The sequence below is a fragment of the Pinus tabuliformis genome, chromosome 7, assembly GCF_031772625.1.
Source record: "Pinus tabuliformis cultivar Carrire ecotype Pingquan chromosome 7, CPIR1, whole genome shotgun sequence".
NCBI classification, from domain to species: domain Eukaryota; kingdom Viridiplantae; phylum Streptophyta; class Pinopsida; order Pinales; family Pinaceae; genus Pinus; species Pinus tabuliformis.
Genome location: NC_142293.1, coordinates 180410037 through 180426236, shown reverse-complemented (window position 1 = coordinate 180426236; position 16200 = coordinate 180410037). Strand labels below are relative to the sequence as shown.

General features: G+C 36.1%; 1 pseudogene; it reads right to left on the bottom strand.

Moving 5' to 3' along the window:
• Positions 1 to 6461: 6461 nt before the first annotated feature.
• LOC149246447 (xyloglucan endotransglucosylase protein 34-like) lies at positions 6462 to 13954 on the bottom strand (annotated as a pseudogene).
• Positions 13955 to 16200: the final 2246 nt, after the last annotated feature.

Below are 16200 nucleotides of genomic sequence, written 5' to 3'. Positions count from 1 at the left end.
TTGAAATGTTTAGGGAGATGTTAGGAGTACATGTGAACCCTTTCTCCACTAAGGGGGTGTGTTGAAATTAATGAAGAATATTGTATTATTGGAGAGAGTTTGTTTATTTTTTGTACAAGTGTCCCTAAATAAGGATTCGTTCCTTTTTTCTATGAGTTAGATCTAATCTCCCTAAAATGATGTAACTTATATATTTTTTATTTTATGATTAATTGAATAGAGCGCTTTGGGCAGTCTCCAGGTGCATCTTGCTCACCTATAAGCTGCTAGCTTCAGAATATAAGTCTCATCCTCCATTTTTAACATTAACTTCATGGCCACATGCACTATATTAGCACTCAAGTAGTTGGATCGTATATTTACGTAATTATTGTCTCCAGGTGCAGCTTGCTCACCTGTGAGCTGCTAGTTTCATAATATAAGTCATCTTCCATTTTTAAGATTAACTTCATGGCCACATGCACTATATTAGCACTCAAGTAGTTGGACCGTATATTTACGTAATTACTTTTACTCTATAAGGAACCTCGTGGGTTAGGGTTTTCATACCTAGAACAAAGTTTTTTTTTTAATAGAAAATTGCATACACTTTTATACCATTTCGATGTTGATAATAATGAGCTTTTGTGCATGATTTTTAGTATTAAAATTCTTAGGCCCTTTGTGGCCTTGTTTTCTAAAATGAAATCATTCTTGTGACTAGTAGTTGAAAACATATTATTCCTTTTTGTCTCTATATATATAAAGAAACCCCTCCAATTAAATTCTTGTGACAATTTAGACAAAAATCTTGACCACTTATGATAATGAAATAAAATGTTTTTTTTCCTTCTATTTACCTTCATGCTCACTCAATAATACTCAATACTTCATTGTTTGATATTACCTCTAATTATTAATTTACAGGCACATTTTTTGTATGTTTTTCTTGTGTATAAAAAGAAACATTATTCACCACAGTTGTAATATATATATAGACACACTCGTACCTCTAGTTTGATTGTCTCCATGGTAACCTATAACCGGGAAATCATGGTTGTTCCTTGAGACTTATCCTTTAGAACCCATGACCAACATCTCAAAACTCTAGTGGAAAACATGCTCTTTCCAGGGATTCAAGGAAATAGTGTTCTCTATGGTTTAATAGAGTTCTCTATGGTTTATATATATCTATATATATATATATATATATATATATATATATATATATATATATATATATATATTGCTACATACACATACCTTTAGTTTGAATGTCTATTAGTCCAGGGCTCCATGGTTACCTATAACCGGGATATCATGATTGTTCCTTGATACTTATCCTTCAAAACCCATGACAAACATCTCGAAACCCTAGTGGAAAACATGTTCCTCCAAGGGATTCAAGGGTTCAACCTAGGTTCAAACCCCATTCCCTTCCAAGATTCTCCCAAACATGAACCATCTTCTATAGGCAATTTTCCCCTTTCCTTGGGTTTACCAGTCTTTTTTCCCACTTGTAAGGGTAAAATAAATATTGTGTTTATCTCCCACAAAATCTCATCCAAACTCCAATGCAGGGTCTTTCTCTCCCGCCATGTTTCTACTTAGGTAGTCTCGGACTTTCTCTCTTTCTAAGGCAGTACACACTAGCCATAGTATCCAAAAAAGGAACAAAGAGAGTTTTTCATTTTTCTTCATTTTTTCCTTCTTAGGCATAACCAATTAATTGTTTTCCCTCAGAGTTAGAGGTTAATCTCTCATGTTAGCCTCTAACATATTTGTGAGAGAATTAACTATTTTAACACAATATTCTTATTAATTATTATTCTCTTATGGCCTCTAGGTAGACTTTTCTCACTCAAGGGAAGTATGTGAGAGGGTTATTGAAAAAGTTCAAAATGGAGCAGTGCAAAGTTGCTTGAGTTCCTTTACAACAAAATCTTAAACTTCGGATGGAGGATGATTTGAAAGAGGTGGATGCCACATTGTATAGACAGCTAGTTGGGAGCCTGATTTAATTGACTACTACTAGACCAGACTTAGCATTCTGAGTCAGTTTGTTAAGTCAATTCATGTCAAAACCTGTTGAGAACCAATGGGTAGCAGCAAAAGGTCTCTTGAGATACCTTCAAGGAACCATTGAATTTAGTATTTAGTACATTGATCTTTCTGATGTTGATTTGACAGGTTTTTAAAATTCGGACTGGACAGGAAACCTCTATGATAGAAGATCCATAACAAGTTATGCTTTCAATATTGGGTCTGGGGTAAATGCTTGAAGCAGCAAGAAGCAAAGTATTTTTTCCTTATCTTCTACAAAAGAGGAGTATCAGGCAATGTGCGTAGCCACATTTGAGGCTATTTGGTTGAAGAGACTTCTCCATGATGATGGAGAAGAACAAAAACATGCAACAGTAATCAAATGTGACAACCAAAGCTCCATTAATCTCTCAAACAATCCTGTGTTTCACAAAAACACAAAGCATATTGATACTGAGTTTCACTTTGTTAGAGAGAAGATTCAATGTAATGAAATTCTTGTTGAATGTTATGATAGTTGTAATAATGCAGAAAATATTTTTACCAAACCTCTTGGGAGGATATAATTTGAAATGTTTAGGGAGATGTTAGGAGTACATGTGAACCCTTTCTCCACTAAGGGGGTGTGTTGAAATTAATGAAGAATATTGTATTATTAGAGAGAGTTTGTTTATTTTTTGTACAAGTGTCCCTAAATAATGATTCGTTCATTTCTTCTATGAGTTAGATCTAATCTCCCTAAAATGATGTAACTTATATATTTTTTATTTTATGATTAATTGAATAGAGTGCTTTGGGCATCTTGCTCACATGTAAGCTGCTAGTTTCAGAATATAAGTCTCATCCTCCATTTTTAACATTAACTTCATGGCCACATGCACTATATTAGCACTCAAGTAGTTGGATCGTATATTTACGTAATTATTGTCTCCAGGTACGTAATTATTGTCTCCAGGTACAACTTGCTCACCTGTGAGCTGCTAGTTTCATAATATAAGTCATCTTCCATTTTTAAGATTAACTTCATGGACACATGCACTATATTAGCACTCAAGTAGTTGGACCGTATATTTACGTAATTACTTTTACTCTATAAGGAACCTCGTGGGTTATGGTTTTCATACCTAGAACAAAGTTTTTTTTTTTTTTTATAGAAAATTGCATACACTTTTATACCATTTCGGTGTTGATAATAATGAGCTTTTGTGCATGATTTTTAGTATTAAAATTCTTAGGCCCTTTGTGGCCTTGTTTTCCAAAATGAAATCAGTCTTGTGACTAGTAGTTGAAAACATATTATTCCTTTTTGTCTCTATATATATAAAGAAACCCCTCGAGTTAAATTCTTGTGACAATTTAGACAAAAATCTTGACCACTTATGATAATGAAATAAAATGTTTTTTTTCCTTCTATTTACCTTCATGCTCACTCAATAATACTCAATACTTCATTGTTTGATATTACCTCTAATTATTAATTTGCAGGCACATGTTTTGTATGTTTTTCTTGTGTATAAAAAGAAACATTATTCACCACACTTGTAATATATATATAGACACACTCGTACCTCTAGTTTGATTGTCTCCATGATAACCTATAATCGAGAAGTCATGATTGTTCCTTGAGACTTATCCTTTAGAACCCATGCCCAACATCTCGAAACTCTAGTGGAAAACATGTTCTTTCGAGGGATTCAAGGAAATAGTGTTCTCTATGGTTTAATAGTGTTTTCTATGGTTTATATATATATATATATATATATTTTGCTACATACACATACCTTTAGTTTGAATGTCTATTAGTCCAGGGCTCCATGGTTACCTGTAACCAGGATATCATGATTGTTCCTTGATACTTGTTCCTTGATACTTATCCTTCAGAACCCATGACAAACATCTCGAAACCCTAGTGGAAAACATGTTCCTCCGAGGGATTCAAGGGTTCAACCTAGGTTCAAATCCCATTCCCTTCCAAGATTCTCCCAAACATGAACCATCTTCTATAGGCAGTTTTCCCCTTTCCTTGGGTTTAAAATAAATATTGTGTTTATCTCCCACAAAATCTCATCCAAACTCCAATGCACGGTCTTTCTCTCCCGCCTTAGGTAGTCTCGGACTGTCTCTCTTTCTAAGGGAGTACACACTAGCCATAGTATCCAAAAAAGGAACAAAGAGAGTTTCTCATTTTTCTTCATTTTTTCCTTCTTAGGCATAACCAATTAATTGTTTTCCCTCAGAGTTAGAGGTTAATCTCTCATGTTACCCTCTAACATATTTGTGAGGAAATTAACTATTTTAACACAATATTCTTATTAATTATTATTCTCTTATGTTAGAAAATAAAATAACATTTTAACACATGTCCATTTCCAGCTTGTAATTCTAGGTGGTCTGATTTTCCTTGAATAAAGGTGATGAGCCAACGTTGATAGCAGCCAATAATGATTATCCTCACTACTAATTTGACAAGTAAATTATGATAATTTTTTGCACTATATATATATATATAGATAAGTAACAAAAAACTAAATACTTTCTAAACTAAAATTTGTAACAAGATTCAAGAAAGTAACAAATAACTAAAATGTTGGCCATATCCAAAGTGTTAAAAAAGGCATATCCTTATGCTTACTTTTTTCAATCTATTTTGTGTGTTATTATCACATTTTATATATATATATATATATATATATATATATATATATATGACCGCAGTCCATTTAAAATAATTTAAATTTTCATTTAATTTCATCAAATTTTAAATTTGTTTTATTAATTATTAAAAATATAAGTAAAAATCAAAAAATTATTTTCCTAAATTTTGTCATTCAAAACAAATTATTTTTCTCAAACAAATTAAATAAATTAAATTTCTTAATTTTTTAATAATTATATATCTATATATATATATATATATATATATATATATATATATATATATTCTAATGTTTTATGAAAAGAACCTCTTTGAGAAGTAAATTATTTAATTTTTATTATAATGTGAATTTGAAAACAAAGTTTTACTTTTTATTATAATATTCTTTTGTAAACTCCACAGAAATTACAATTTTTTTTAATTTAAACATTACATAAATTTAATTCAATTTAGTCCGATCATTTTATGTTTTGAAGAGTTTTTTTGGAAATAATTTTCAATTATTTTTTTAAATTTTAATAAGAATTAATTATAACCAGAAATTTGATTCTTAAACTTGAGGCAAATCAAATACCTTAAGAATTTTTCACAACCCTAATTCCATATATACATTCTAGCTTGAGAATTTTTCAAAACCGTAATTCCATTATACATTCACACAAATCAAATACCTTGAGTACTTTTCAAAACCTTAATTTCATATATACATTCATGCACATCAAATACCTTAAGAATTTTTCAAGACCCTAATTCAGTATATACATTCTAGCTTGAGAATTTTTCAAAACCCTAATCCCATATATACATTCACGCAAATCAAATTCCTTGAGAATTTTTCAAAACCTTAATTGCACATCAAATACCTAAAGAATTTTTCAAAACCCTAATTCCATATATACATTCAGGCAAATCAAATACCTTAAGAATTTTTCAAAACCCTAATTGCATATATACATTCACACAAATCAAATACCGTAAGAATTTTTCAAAACCCTAATTCCATAATACCTTAAGAATTTTTCAAAATCCTAATTCCATATATACATTCACGCAAATCAAGAATATCTTGAGAATTTTTCAAAACCCTAATTCCATATATAAATTCACGCAAATCAAATACCTTAAAAAAATTTCAAAACCCTAATTTCATATATACATTCACTCAAATCAAATACCTTAAAAATTTTCAAAACTCTAATTCCATTTATACATTCACCCAAATCAAATACCTTAAGGATTTTTCAAAACCCTAATTCCATATATACATTCACTCAAACCAAATAAATTTTCAAAACCCTAATTCCATATATACATTCAAAAACTAAGAAAAAACAAAATTTAAACCCAAAAAATGTCTCTCACCCATTCCCAAAAAAATAACTTCAAATCTAAAAAAAAATAGACAATGCCTTCAAACTGTCATAAATTAAAGTCCTGTTTGACATGGACTGTGTTAAATTCAGATACCCGTGTAATTTCTTTGGAACTATGAACCTCTATTTATAAAATTCAAATCTCAAATATATTCATTTTCAACCATGTTTCTTTAAAATTAATGGAGCGTAAATACCATGGCATTACAGGTAATCAAAAGCTATCTGCCAATGAAATTATAATGCAAAGCTGTATACCATGGGAAATTTGAACGTTTGTAACCAACCAAGTTATGATATCAAAAAACCAGAAATTGCAAAAATCCCTAGTACAAAACATTCATAATTTCTAGTAGTAAAGATCGAACAGGCCACCCATGGCGGGCATTATTATAATTAGTAATCGCTCTCTACATATTATCACGATCGCGAACACATTCTGGAGGCATTTTCTTGTTTCTCTATGCGTCAATGCAGTAATTGTAGATGGTGTAGTGCTTCCTCTCCCATTTCAAGAATCGCCATTGCCGCCTATCCAGGTCTCTGAATTTCACCTGATCCCACGACGGCGACGCCTGCATAGGGCACAACGATTGCCGAGAAGAAGCCTCGCAGGCATCGACATGGAATTCCCTGAACGATGCAATGAAGGGCGCCTTGGTCCAGTCGGTTTTCTCCAGACCCCCTCGGGTGGCCCAGTTTTCCCCATTCCACAGGCTCGAATGGACCTTCATCGCCTGGTTTATTGGATAACCCAAACCCTGGCAGTTCTTGAACACGCGGATCGGTACCTGGTCTACAAAAAATCTGCGCAGAAAAAACAGACCACACCAAACCATACTCAGCTAAGAGCCAGGTTCTTTCTAAAATTGCATATTACATTTTCCCTGTTTCTGGTTTAAACAAAAATAATGAGAATGTCACGGGATCGAATCTCGGGGGTTACACAATTTGGTACTTGTTCCAAAGCACAGAGTAGGAATGGTAATCCTTGGTGGGGTCGAACCAGAGGTATATGCGATGCTCTCTCTCACTCTTCCTGCGTGTAAACACATTGGTCTGAAGAATGTAGGGTTCGGAGGACTTGATCGTGCACTTGTTGCCCAAGAATTCGAAGTCTATTTCATCGTGCACTTGTTGCCCAAGAATTAGAAGTCTATTTCATCGTGCTCAGCCGTCTGAGAAGAAAGCTGCCCGCACCAAAACAAATATAGATACATAAGTAGGCAGAAGCAGACTTAGCCAAACACAAAAGCCCAAATATTATTATCAACTATCAAGTACTCACATAAAAGGTGGTGACAGTGCCAGCGAAATCACCCTGAACCAGCTTGACCTGCATGCTGAAGTGCCCATATAAATATGCTCCTTTGGATTCGAACCCAGCACCTGTTAATCTCATATTTCATGTAACTTTGTTATTCGAGAGACTGATAAAGATAAATGAGGCAGGAAGAAATAGAATGGGTAATAACTTACCATGTTGTTTGTTGAGAAGAAGATTAATCTGTCGCCCACCATCAACTTGTTGTCAAAGGGCAGAGTCACTGGCTTTTTAGGGGTGGCAGCCATGGCTCCACAAGCTAGTAGGAGAGTGAAAAAGAAACCCAAAAACTGGATGGTCTCCATCAGTTCAGACAATATTGATGATACCCGAAAATGAAGTTATGTTCAGACGATATTGATGGTACTTAAAAATAAAGCTATGTGTAGAGGATGGCCTGGTAGAGTGCACACCCCAAATGCAGGGTGAAGAATGGGGTTTTATAGCAGCAAGAGAGAGAATTAGGGGTGGGTGACAGGTGTGGTTTCTAGTTTCTTAACTTATTTTCCTTAATTGCATTCACACTCACAACATCCATCATGGCCATGAATCCTTCTTCTTTCTAGATCTGCTTGTGCAAGGTAGTGAATGACATTCAATAATTAATAAGCTGTACCCTTTGTGCCCCGTAGTATATGATATTCAATAATTAATAACCTGTAACGGATCAGCGATCACCAACCATTTGATAGTTTCAATAATTAATAACCTGTCAAGGATCAGTGATCACTAATACGATTAAAAAAAAAAATTGGTTAGTTTTAACCAAAATCTATATCTTAATAATAAGTATTTAGTTGTTTTTGAAAACATTAAATTTATTTATACATTTAAAAATTATTTTAAATAACAAAAAACACACTCTAACATGAAATTTTATCTGCAAATTTCATTGAAAAAGGTTATTTAATCTATAAATTAAACTGAAAAAAGTTATTTAGTCTATAGATTAAACTATGAGTAGAGATATATTGTATAGATGATAAATGATAATTCTGTAAATGTGGGAGGATAGTGATAATATTGAGTCAATCACAAAACATGTATATGTTTTGTAATGGGGTTTATTGATTCTTAAATTTGAATTAACTTATTTAAGGGAGTTTATTATTTATTATAATGTAATTTTAGATAATAATTATATTAATAAATATGGCTGATATATTTTTAATGAAATTAATAAAAATTCTATGAGAACACAATTTATATAGTCTACGAAGTGCCCAAAATCATATGTTTCAATTATGAAATATGTGTGGAGGATGAGAACCCACCACTTCTTACTTACCATATAATTGTTTATCAATAAGTAATATGATAAAATTATAATCATATTAGTTAAATATAAAAATATAAATATGGATTTATGGGATTTATTATTAAAAATGTGTCTATTAATATAGAAAAATTAGACACATATATAATTAAAAATTATGACATGGTCAAAATTTTATCATCAAATTTCATAAAATAAAATATACTATAGTCATTCATTAGATATAGTCATTTAAAATATACTATAGTTATTCATTAGATATAGTCATTCATCTAGCCGTAACTGACTAATTGAACCATGACTTCTCAAGAGGTCACCCATCCCAAATCGCCATCCCAAATAACCATGACTTCCCAACAGGTCACCCATCCTAAATCGCCATCCCAAATAACCTTGACTTCCCAACAGGTCACCCGTCCCAAATCGCCATCCCAAATCACCTCTGGCTCAAGCATGCTTAAATGTGGAGTTTTCCCCACAATCAAGCCCACTTAGCTTGCTACCCCATTTGTCAAACCTTAGCAAGTATTGTACCTCATGAACCATTCAGGTAGAGCTCCCTTCACTCTTTTGTATTTAAGTATTGAGGGGTTTTCACAGTGCATTATAATAGATATCATTTTTTGAGATTCAACTGCATTAAGTAAATCATTCATCTATGATTATTTCCATGAGAGGTAGTTGGAACTCACTAATTTCACGCTTAAGCCAGAGGAAATCTGGGATAGGTGACTTCCCAGGAAGTCATGGTTACTGGGTGCAACCCCCAAAAGTGATGATTGACACTATGTGATTCATTTCACTAGTTTCAATCCCACTTCTTCACCTGTGTGAGCATCACCCGATGCAATGAGTGCTAAGTGGACTATTCAAAAAAATCATGAGAAATTAGTGAGTTACAACTACCTCTCATGGAAATGGTCATAGATGAATGACTTACTAAACATAGTTGAACCCAAAAAATGATATCTAATATAATGCACTGCTAAAGCCCCTCAATACTTAAATACAAAAGAGTGAAGGGAGCTCTACTAGAATGGTTCATGAGGCACAATATTTGCTAAGGTTTTGCAAATGAGGTAGCAAGCTAAATGGGCTTGATTGTGGGGAAAACTCCACAATTAAGCGCGCTTGAGCCAAAGGCGATCTATGATGGGTGACCTCCTAGGAAGTCATTGTTACCAGGTGCATTCCCCAGAAGTGATAATTGACGCTGTGTGACTCATTTCACTAGTTTCAATGCCACTTCTTCACCCATGTGAGCATCACCCGATGCAATGAGTGCTAAGTGGACTACTCAAAAAATACTAATGAGTGGTAAGTGGATTATTCAAACAACACAGAAGAGAGATTAGTGAGTTACTACTACCTCTCATGGAAATGCTCATAGATGAATGGCTTCCTTAATGCAGTTGAAACCCAAAAATTGATATCTAATATAATGCACTGCGAAAACCCCTCAATACTTACATACAAAAGAGTGAAGGGAGCTCTAATTGAATGGTTCATGAGGCACAATACTTGCTAAGGTTTTGCAAATGGGGTAGCAAGCTAAGTGTCCTTGATTGTGGGGAAAACTCCACAGTTAAGCGTGCTTGAGCCAGAGGCGATCTGGGATGGGTGACCTCTTGATGAGCCTCATCATTGGGTAACTATATGGACCTTAATATGCCTCCTAGCATATTCAAATCAACTCTTCTCATAATTTCTTACATATTTTGATTATATTTTGCTTAATGAGATGAGTAAAAGTGAGATGTTATGCCTAGTGGACTAATGTGCATTGATTGTAGGTTTTTTAGAGAAATCATGGAAATTTGGGCTAATTAAGGGCAGAAACGTGAATGAGACAAGGACGAGAGGTTGTAGGATACAAATCTTCCTCATTTACTCCTCACTCATTAGAATATTCCTCCATCAAATCACACTAGCTCGGAGTTGCAAGGAGTCGAGCCATGAACATCAAAAGGCAGCAAGCCAATGACAGTTAAAGAGCAAGTTCATCGAGAGTTTGGGAGCCGAGCCTCCCTAGATTTAAGGAAGTCGTTGGAGAATTCAGTTGTATAAATAAGGAGGCCTAGAGCCTCATTAGGATTCAATTTTTTATTTATGGAAAAGCACTAAGCATTTTTCGAGTTCCAAACTTGTGGAAGACATTGTTATGTAATTTTCTGATTTGATAATGAGAATGAGCACTTCCTTGATCCAGCACTAAGTTGACTCAGAGGGCTGAAGCTCTTGGGCTAGGGCCCAACCCTAGCAGCAAAGGCTCTTCTTCTTGTATTTGTATGCCTAGTTGATTTCATAGATTAATGGTTGAATTGTCTTTAGCATTATTTCATTGCAAGTAGTTGTGAATTTGATTAGTTTGCTTCCATTTGTGCATTGCTTTAGCAGTAGCTTAGGAAGATAAAGGAATATCAAAAAGCTATTAGTAGGAGGATTTGGCCTCACTCCTCCATTCAGGGACCATGGTTTGAGGAAAGAACTCCTATGCAGCCCCAAAAAGACAGCATTATGATTTCTCATGGAATTTGGGGTTTTATGTTGCTTAGGCTAACAATTTACTAGTTTTCAAGAATATGATTTAATTTCCATTTCTTCTATCCTCAGCCTTGCATTAGATCTCATCAAGGTTTCACATTATTCTGCAAGTTTTCCCATGCATAGGCAACTAGATCATAGAATTTTGTTTTTCCTTAGTTAATTGAAAAGCTTTCTTATTTAACATGATTCATGGATAAAATGTCATTGATTGATGCAATGCATGAGTTTTGGCAATGTAAATAGATTTCATGACCATCAACTCCATCCTAACCTCCTCCATCCATGGTTATCACTTTCTTTCACTAAATCCCTCACCAAATTCATCATTCCATAAGAATACTTCTTCAAGATTGTTGAGAAAATCCAACCATCTTACAACTCTATTTTGAGCTCTGAAGGAGTCCTAGGCACTCCCTTGCCTCATTTCACCCACCATTCATCTTCCTAAAGCATTACATCACCTTCCAAATCCCTCCTCTTTCTCTTGGCTATATCCTATAGGAATACATGGGATCTTGTAGGAGCATTAGGACATCTTGTAGGATGCATTAGGACATCCTGTAGGTTGACCTGTAGTGGCCTCATTTGAGACTAAATTGTGGAAAAGTCATCTAAGTAGGAGAAGACCCCTACTTTCCTCCCAAGCCATCTGACCATCCACCATCATCCCTAATCGACCTGCCACACCACTAAGAGAAGTTAGCATTCACATTTTCATGCAAAAAAGACAGAAAGGAAAAAAGAGTTATTTTGTTCATTTACATGCACGACAGTAGATTGTTTGGATGTTTCCAATTGCATGCATAGGACAGCAGGAATTCACATATGTTAACTTAGCATTCATTTGAAGAAAAACCTCCTAGTAGCTAGTTAGATGCATGGTGTGTTTAAGCATTTGATTTGAGTCTTTTCCTTACTACAGTAGACAGGATCTCCTTTGGTGCAAATTTCCATTTTTCTCATTGGTAATCAAGCTTCTTCTGAACAAATAGAAGTCTGGTTTGAAAAACCATCGTGGTCTATCTCCAGCTTAGAAATGATAAATTGCAAACCCATCACATCTACTTGTGTATATAACATTGTTGCCTCCAAGTTTGTACAAACCCTCGGTTGATAAAGTAAAGTTGATAGCCCCATGAGTTGCAGCATCCTTGCTACAATACTAGTGCTCATCACTTTTTGGTGCTATTGTCAGGGTGGTGTCTAACTAAGATGTGATTTATGTTTTCTTTCTTCCATTTCTTATCTCTCACATTCTACTATTAGCTTCATTTCTACAAAATTAATTGTAAGTTAGTTTCCTTTCTTTTCCATTTTTCAAGTGAGATTTCATTTAGTGAGTTAGTTTCCATTCAGTTTGTGATTTCAATTCTGTAATTATTCTCAAGGCTTGAAAAAAAACACAAAACAAAACAAAAATACTTCTTTCATTCCTCGTAGGAATAGGGATAACTTAGGAAAATTTCTACCAAATACACCCACCACTACAAATATCCAACCTTCCCTCTTCTTCGGTGGTTGTGAATTGGAGGACCCCTTAGGTGAACAATCAAAAATATTTGAAGAACCTACAGGGGGAGAAGAAGAAGGAGAACCCATTCCAACAGACCTAATGGCTGAAAATAGAAATGACAGAGGAAATAGAAAAAGAATTGAAGGTTCCTTTCCCATCAGAGAAACTAATGGGGATACCAAGATGAAAAACATAAACCCCTCTTCTCTTCCTCATTTCCATGGCTAGACCTCAAAAGATCCAGACACTTTCTTGTTTGAGTTTGTTCTCATATGCAGAACTTATGATTGCACAACTGATGAGCAGAAGTTGAAACTATTCCCATCCACTCTTAAAGATGCAGCTCTGCGCTAGTTCATGGGTTTACCTGGGGATAGCATCACAACCTGGGCTCAGATGTAGAAATTATTCAACAACAAGTATCAAGACTATTGCAAATCCAAAGACACTAAAGAGAAAATTTTTAGGATGACCTTAGGGCATGATGAATCCCTAGAGGATTATGAAGAAAGATTCCAACTTAGCTACAAAAGGGCTATGTGTACACTTGATCCTCAGTCACTGAAGCTAGTCCTACTCAGAGGGGTAGGGGAAGATCTTCTCGATAGCCTATGCATGCTAGCAAGAAGGGACATCTACCAGCTACCCTATGAAGATATCAAGATTATCTTTAGGAAGCATTCTAGGGCAGCTAGGAAAAAGGGTAGGGTTAGTCAACCAATGGCCAGTCCATCCTCTTCGAATACATCCATCAAAGGTGAAATTGGAAATATGTTGGAATAATTCAAGAGTGAAATGATGCAAACCCTTTCCCTACAGATGGACACTATGCACATCAAGAGAAAGCAAGAGGAAGCAGAGAGAACCTTAGCCATTTTTTCCCCTAGATGCATAAGGAGGAACAATAGGAATGAATTTCCATTCAATATGATTGAAATATGCTCGACCTATGAAGAAAACCACTCCACAAACTAGTACCCTTTTCTACCTGGACTAAATTTTGTGTATCGGGGAACTAAAGCTGTGACTAAACAACTCTGTTACATAAATCAAAGGAGACCACATGGGCCTCGGCCATACCAGTAGGGCATGCAAGGGTAATCCCATGCATATAACAACCCTAACTAGAACACACCCATTCCCTCTTGGGGACCCCCTTCTTATCCCTCCTAGTCTACACCTCCTCCTTGGTATTTTTCACCTCAATACCATTCCAACTCGACCAACCAGTCATTCCAGCCATATACTCTGCCACAGCCTTAGTGGAATGCACCACCCCAGGGATAGAGGCCCCCATACAACAATGCTCCAACTTTCTTGCCTTCACCACCTACTCAACCACAGCGTTTACACCCTGCTCCACCTAAACAACCTCATATGCCTTCCTAGCCAAATCCAAACCTGAACAACAGGCAGGCATAGCAAGTGTACAGTGGAGAGACATCCTACCCTGCGTATGCTATGGAGATTGTTATGCTCTCAACCTGCAAAATGATACCCAAATATAGAATATGCGAAGAAAAGATACCCAGAACATAGAATAGCAATGATTTTATTATTCAGAGAGTACTGTTCACTTGCCTCTTCGAGGGGGCAACCTCCAATAGAGCAGAGCTCGATTACAAAATAAGACACAATGCTCCTCGAAGGGAGTCTCTATCCTTTATATATGACTCATACATGCAATACCACAGACCAATACCGTGGGTTTTATTAATACCATCTATCTAATACTACGACCCATTTGCAACTAACTGTGGTTCCGTCATTAATTGCGGATTAACCACTTACAATTATTAATATGGGATTTATTGACTCTTGACTATGATGTGATCCCATTACATAAATAAGGGGGTTAGGGTGGGACCCTAACATGCCCTCCCCCTTAAGACTAGCCTTGTCCTCAAGGCTGAAGCTGCGGAAACTGCTGAAGAATAGTGGCTGGTTCCCAAGTTGCATCTTCCGGAGAGGTGTCTTTCCATTCGACGAGGACTTCCTTAATCATGCGGCCGCACAGTTGCTTGTCTCGTGTGTCTAGGACTTGTTCAGGTTGAAGCCAGATGGACCCTTCTTCATCCAATTCAGGTAGACTGGTCTGAATTCTGCAATTGTTCCCAATCACTTTCTTGAGGCATGAGACATGGAAAACTGGATGGATTTTTGCAGTAGGTGGCAAGGCCAACTTGTAAGCCACTTCTCCAATGCGCTGAAGTACTTGATATGGTCCATAGAATTTGGGAGATAGTTTATGACACCCCTTGTATTTGAGTGATGTTTGCTTATATGGTTGTAGCCATAAAAAGACCTGATCCCCTTCTTGAAATTGGCGCTCGGAGCGATGCTAGTCTACTTGTTGCTTCATGCAGTTCTGAGCTTGATGAAGATTCTCTCGAAGATGGGCGACCATGGTTGCGCGGTGTTGTACGAGTTGATCCACTGCTTGTACTTTTGAGCACCCCTGGAGATCCGAAGTAGGTGAAGGCGGGAGTTGACCATATACTGCTTCATAGGGAGTCATTTTGGTGGTGGCATGATAGTTATTTTTATACCACCATTCAGCCAGAGGTAACCACTGTACCCAAAGGTGTTGCTTTTTTGAAGTGAAACACCTAAGGTAGGTTTCTAGACATTTGTTGATGGCTTCGGTTTGACCATCTGTTTGCGGATGATAGGAAGTACTGAGTTTTAGTTGAGTGCCTTGTATCCTAAAGAGTTCCTGCCAAAAATTACTGGTGAAGATCGGGTCGCGGTCGGACACAATAGAAGTGGGCATGCCATGAAATTTGAAGATTTGATCCATGAAAGATTGAGCAACCAAAGTTGGTGTAAACGGGTGGGGTAGGGCGCAGAAATGAGAATACTTTGACAGTCGGTCCACAACCACCATGATGACTGACTTGTTCCCTGACTTTGGAAGACATGTAATGAAATCCATAGAAACCTCCGTCCAAATTGATGCCGGAATGGGCAATGGTTGTAATGTGCCTGGTGTGTTGACGATTTCCCCTTTGTGGCGTTGACAGACATCGCATTCTGCTACGAAAGTAAGGATGTACTTTTTCATGCCTGTCCAAAAAATGATCTTCTGGTGCGAGCATACGTCCTCTAAAAGCCCGAATGTCCTGCAATGGGAGATGAGTGCAATTCTGCCAAAATGCGACTTTTGAGGGTGGATGTTGGTGATATTACGACTCGGTCCTTGTAGCGAAGAATATCATCCTGCCACGAGTAGCCCTTAGTGGAATTTGGATCTACTTGCAATTGAGAAATGAGTTGGGAGAGCCCGGGGTGTGAAAACCATTCCCTGCGAGCCTCTTCAATCCATTCTGGAATGGGGAAGGAAATTACTAGCAGAGTACTTTTCTCCTCAAATTGGCGAGATAATGCATCTACTACACTATTGTCTTTCCCTTTCTTGTAAATGATCTCATAATAATATCCCAGCATTTTGGCGAGCCATTTATTTTGTTGTGGGGAGGATAAGCGTTG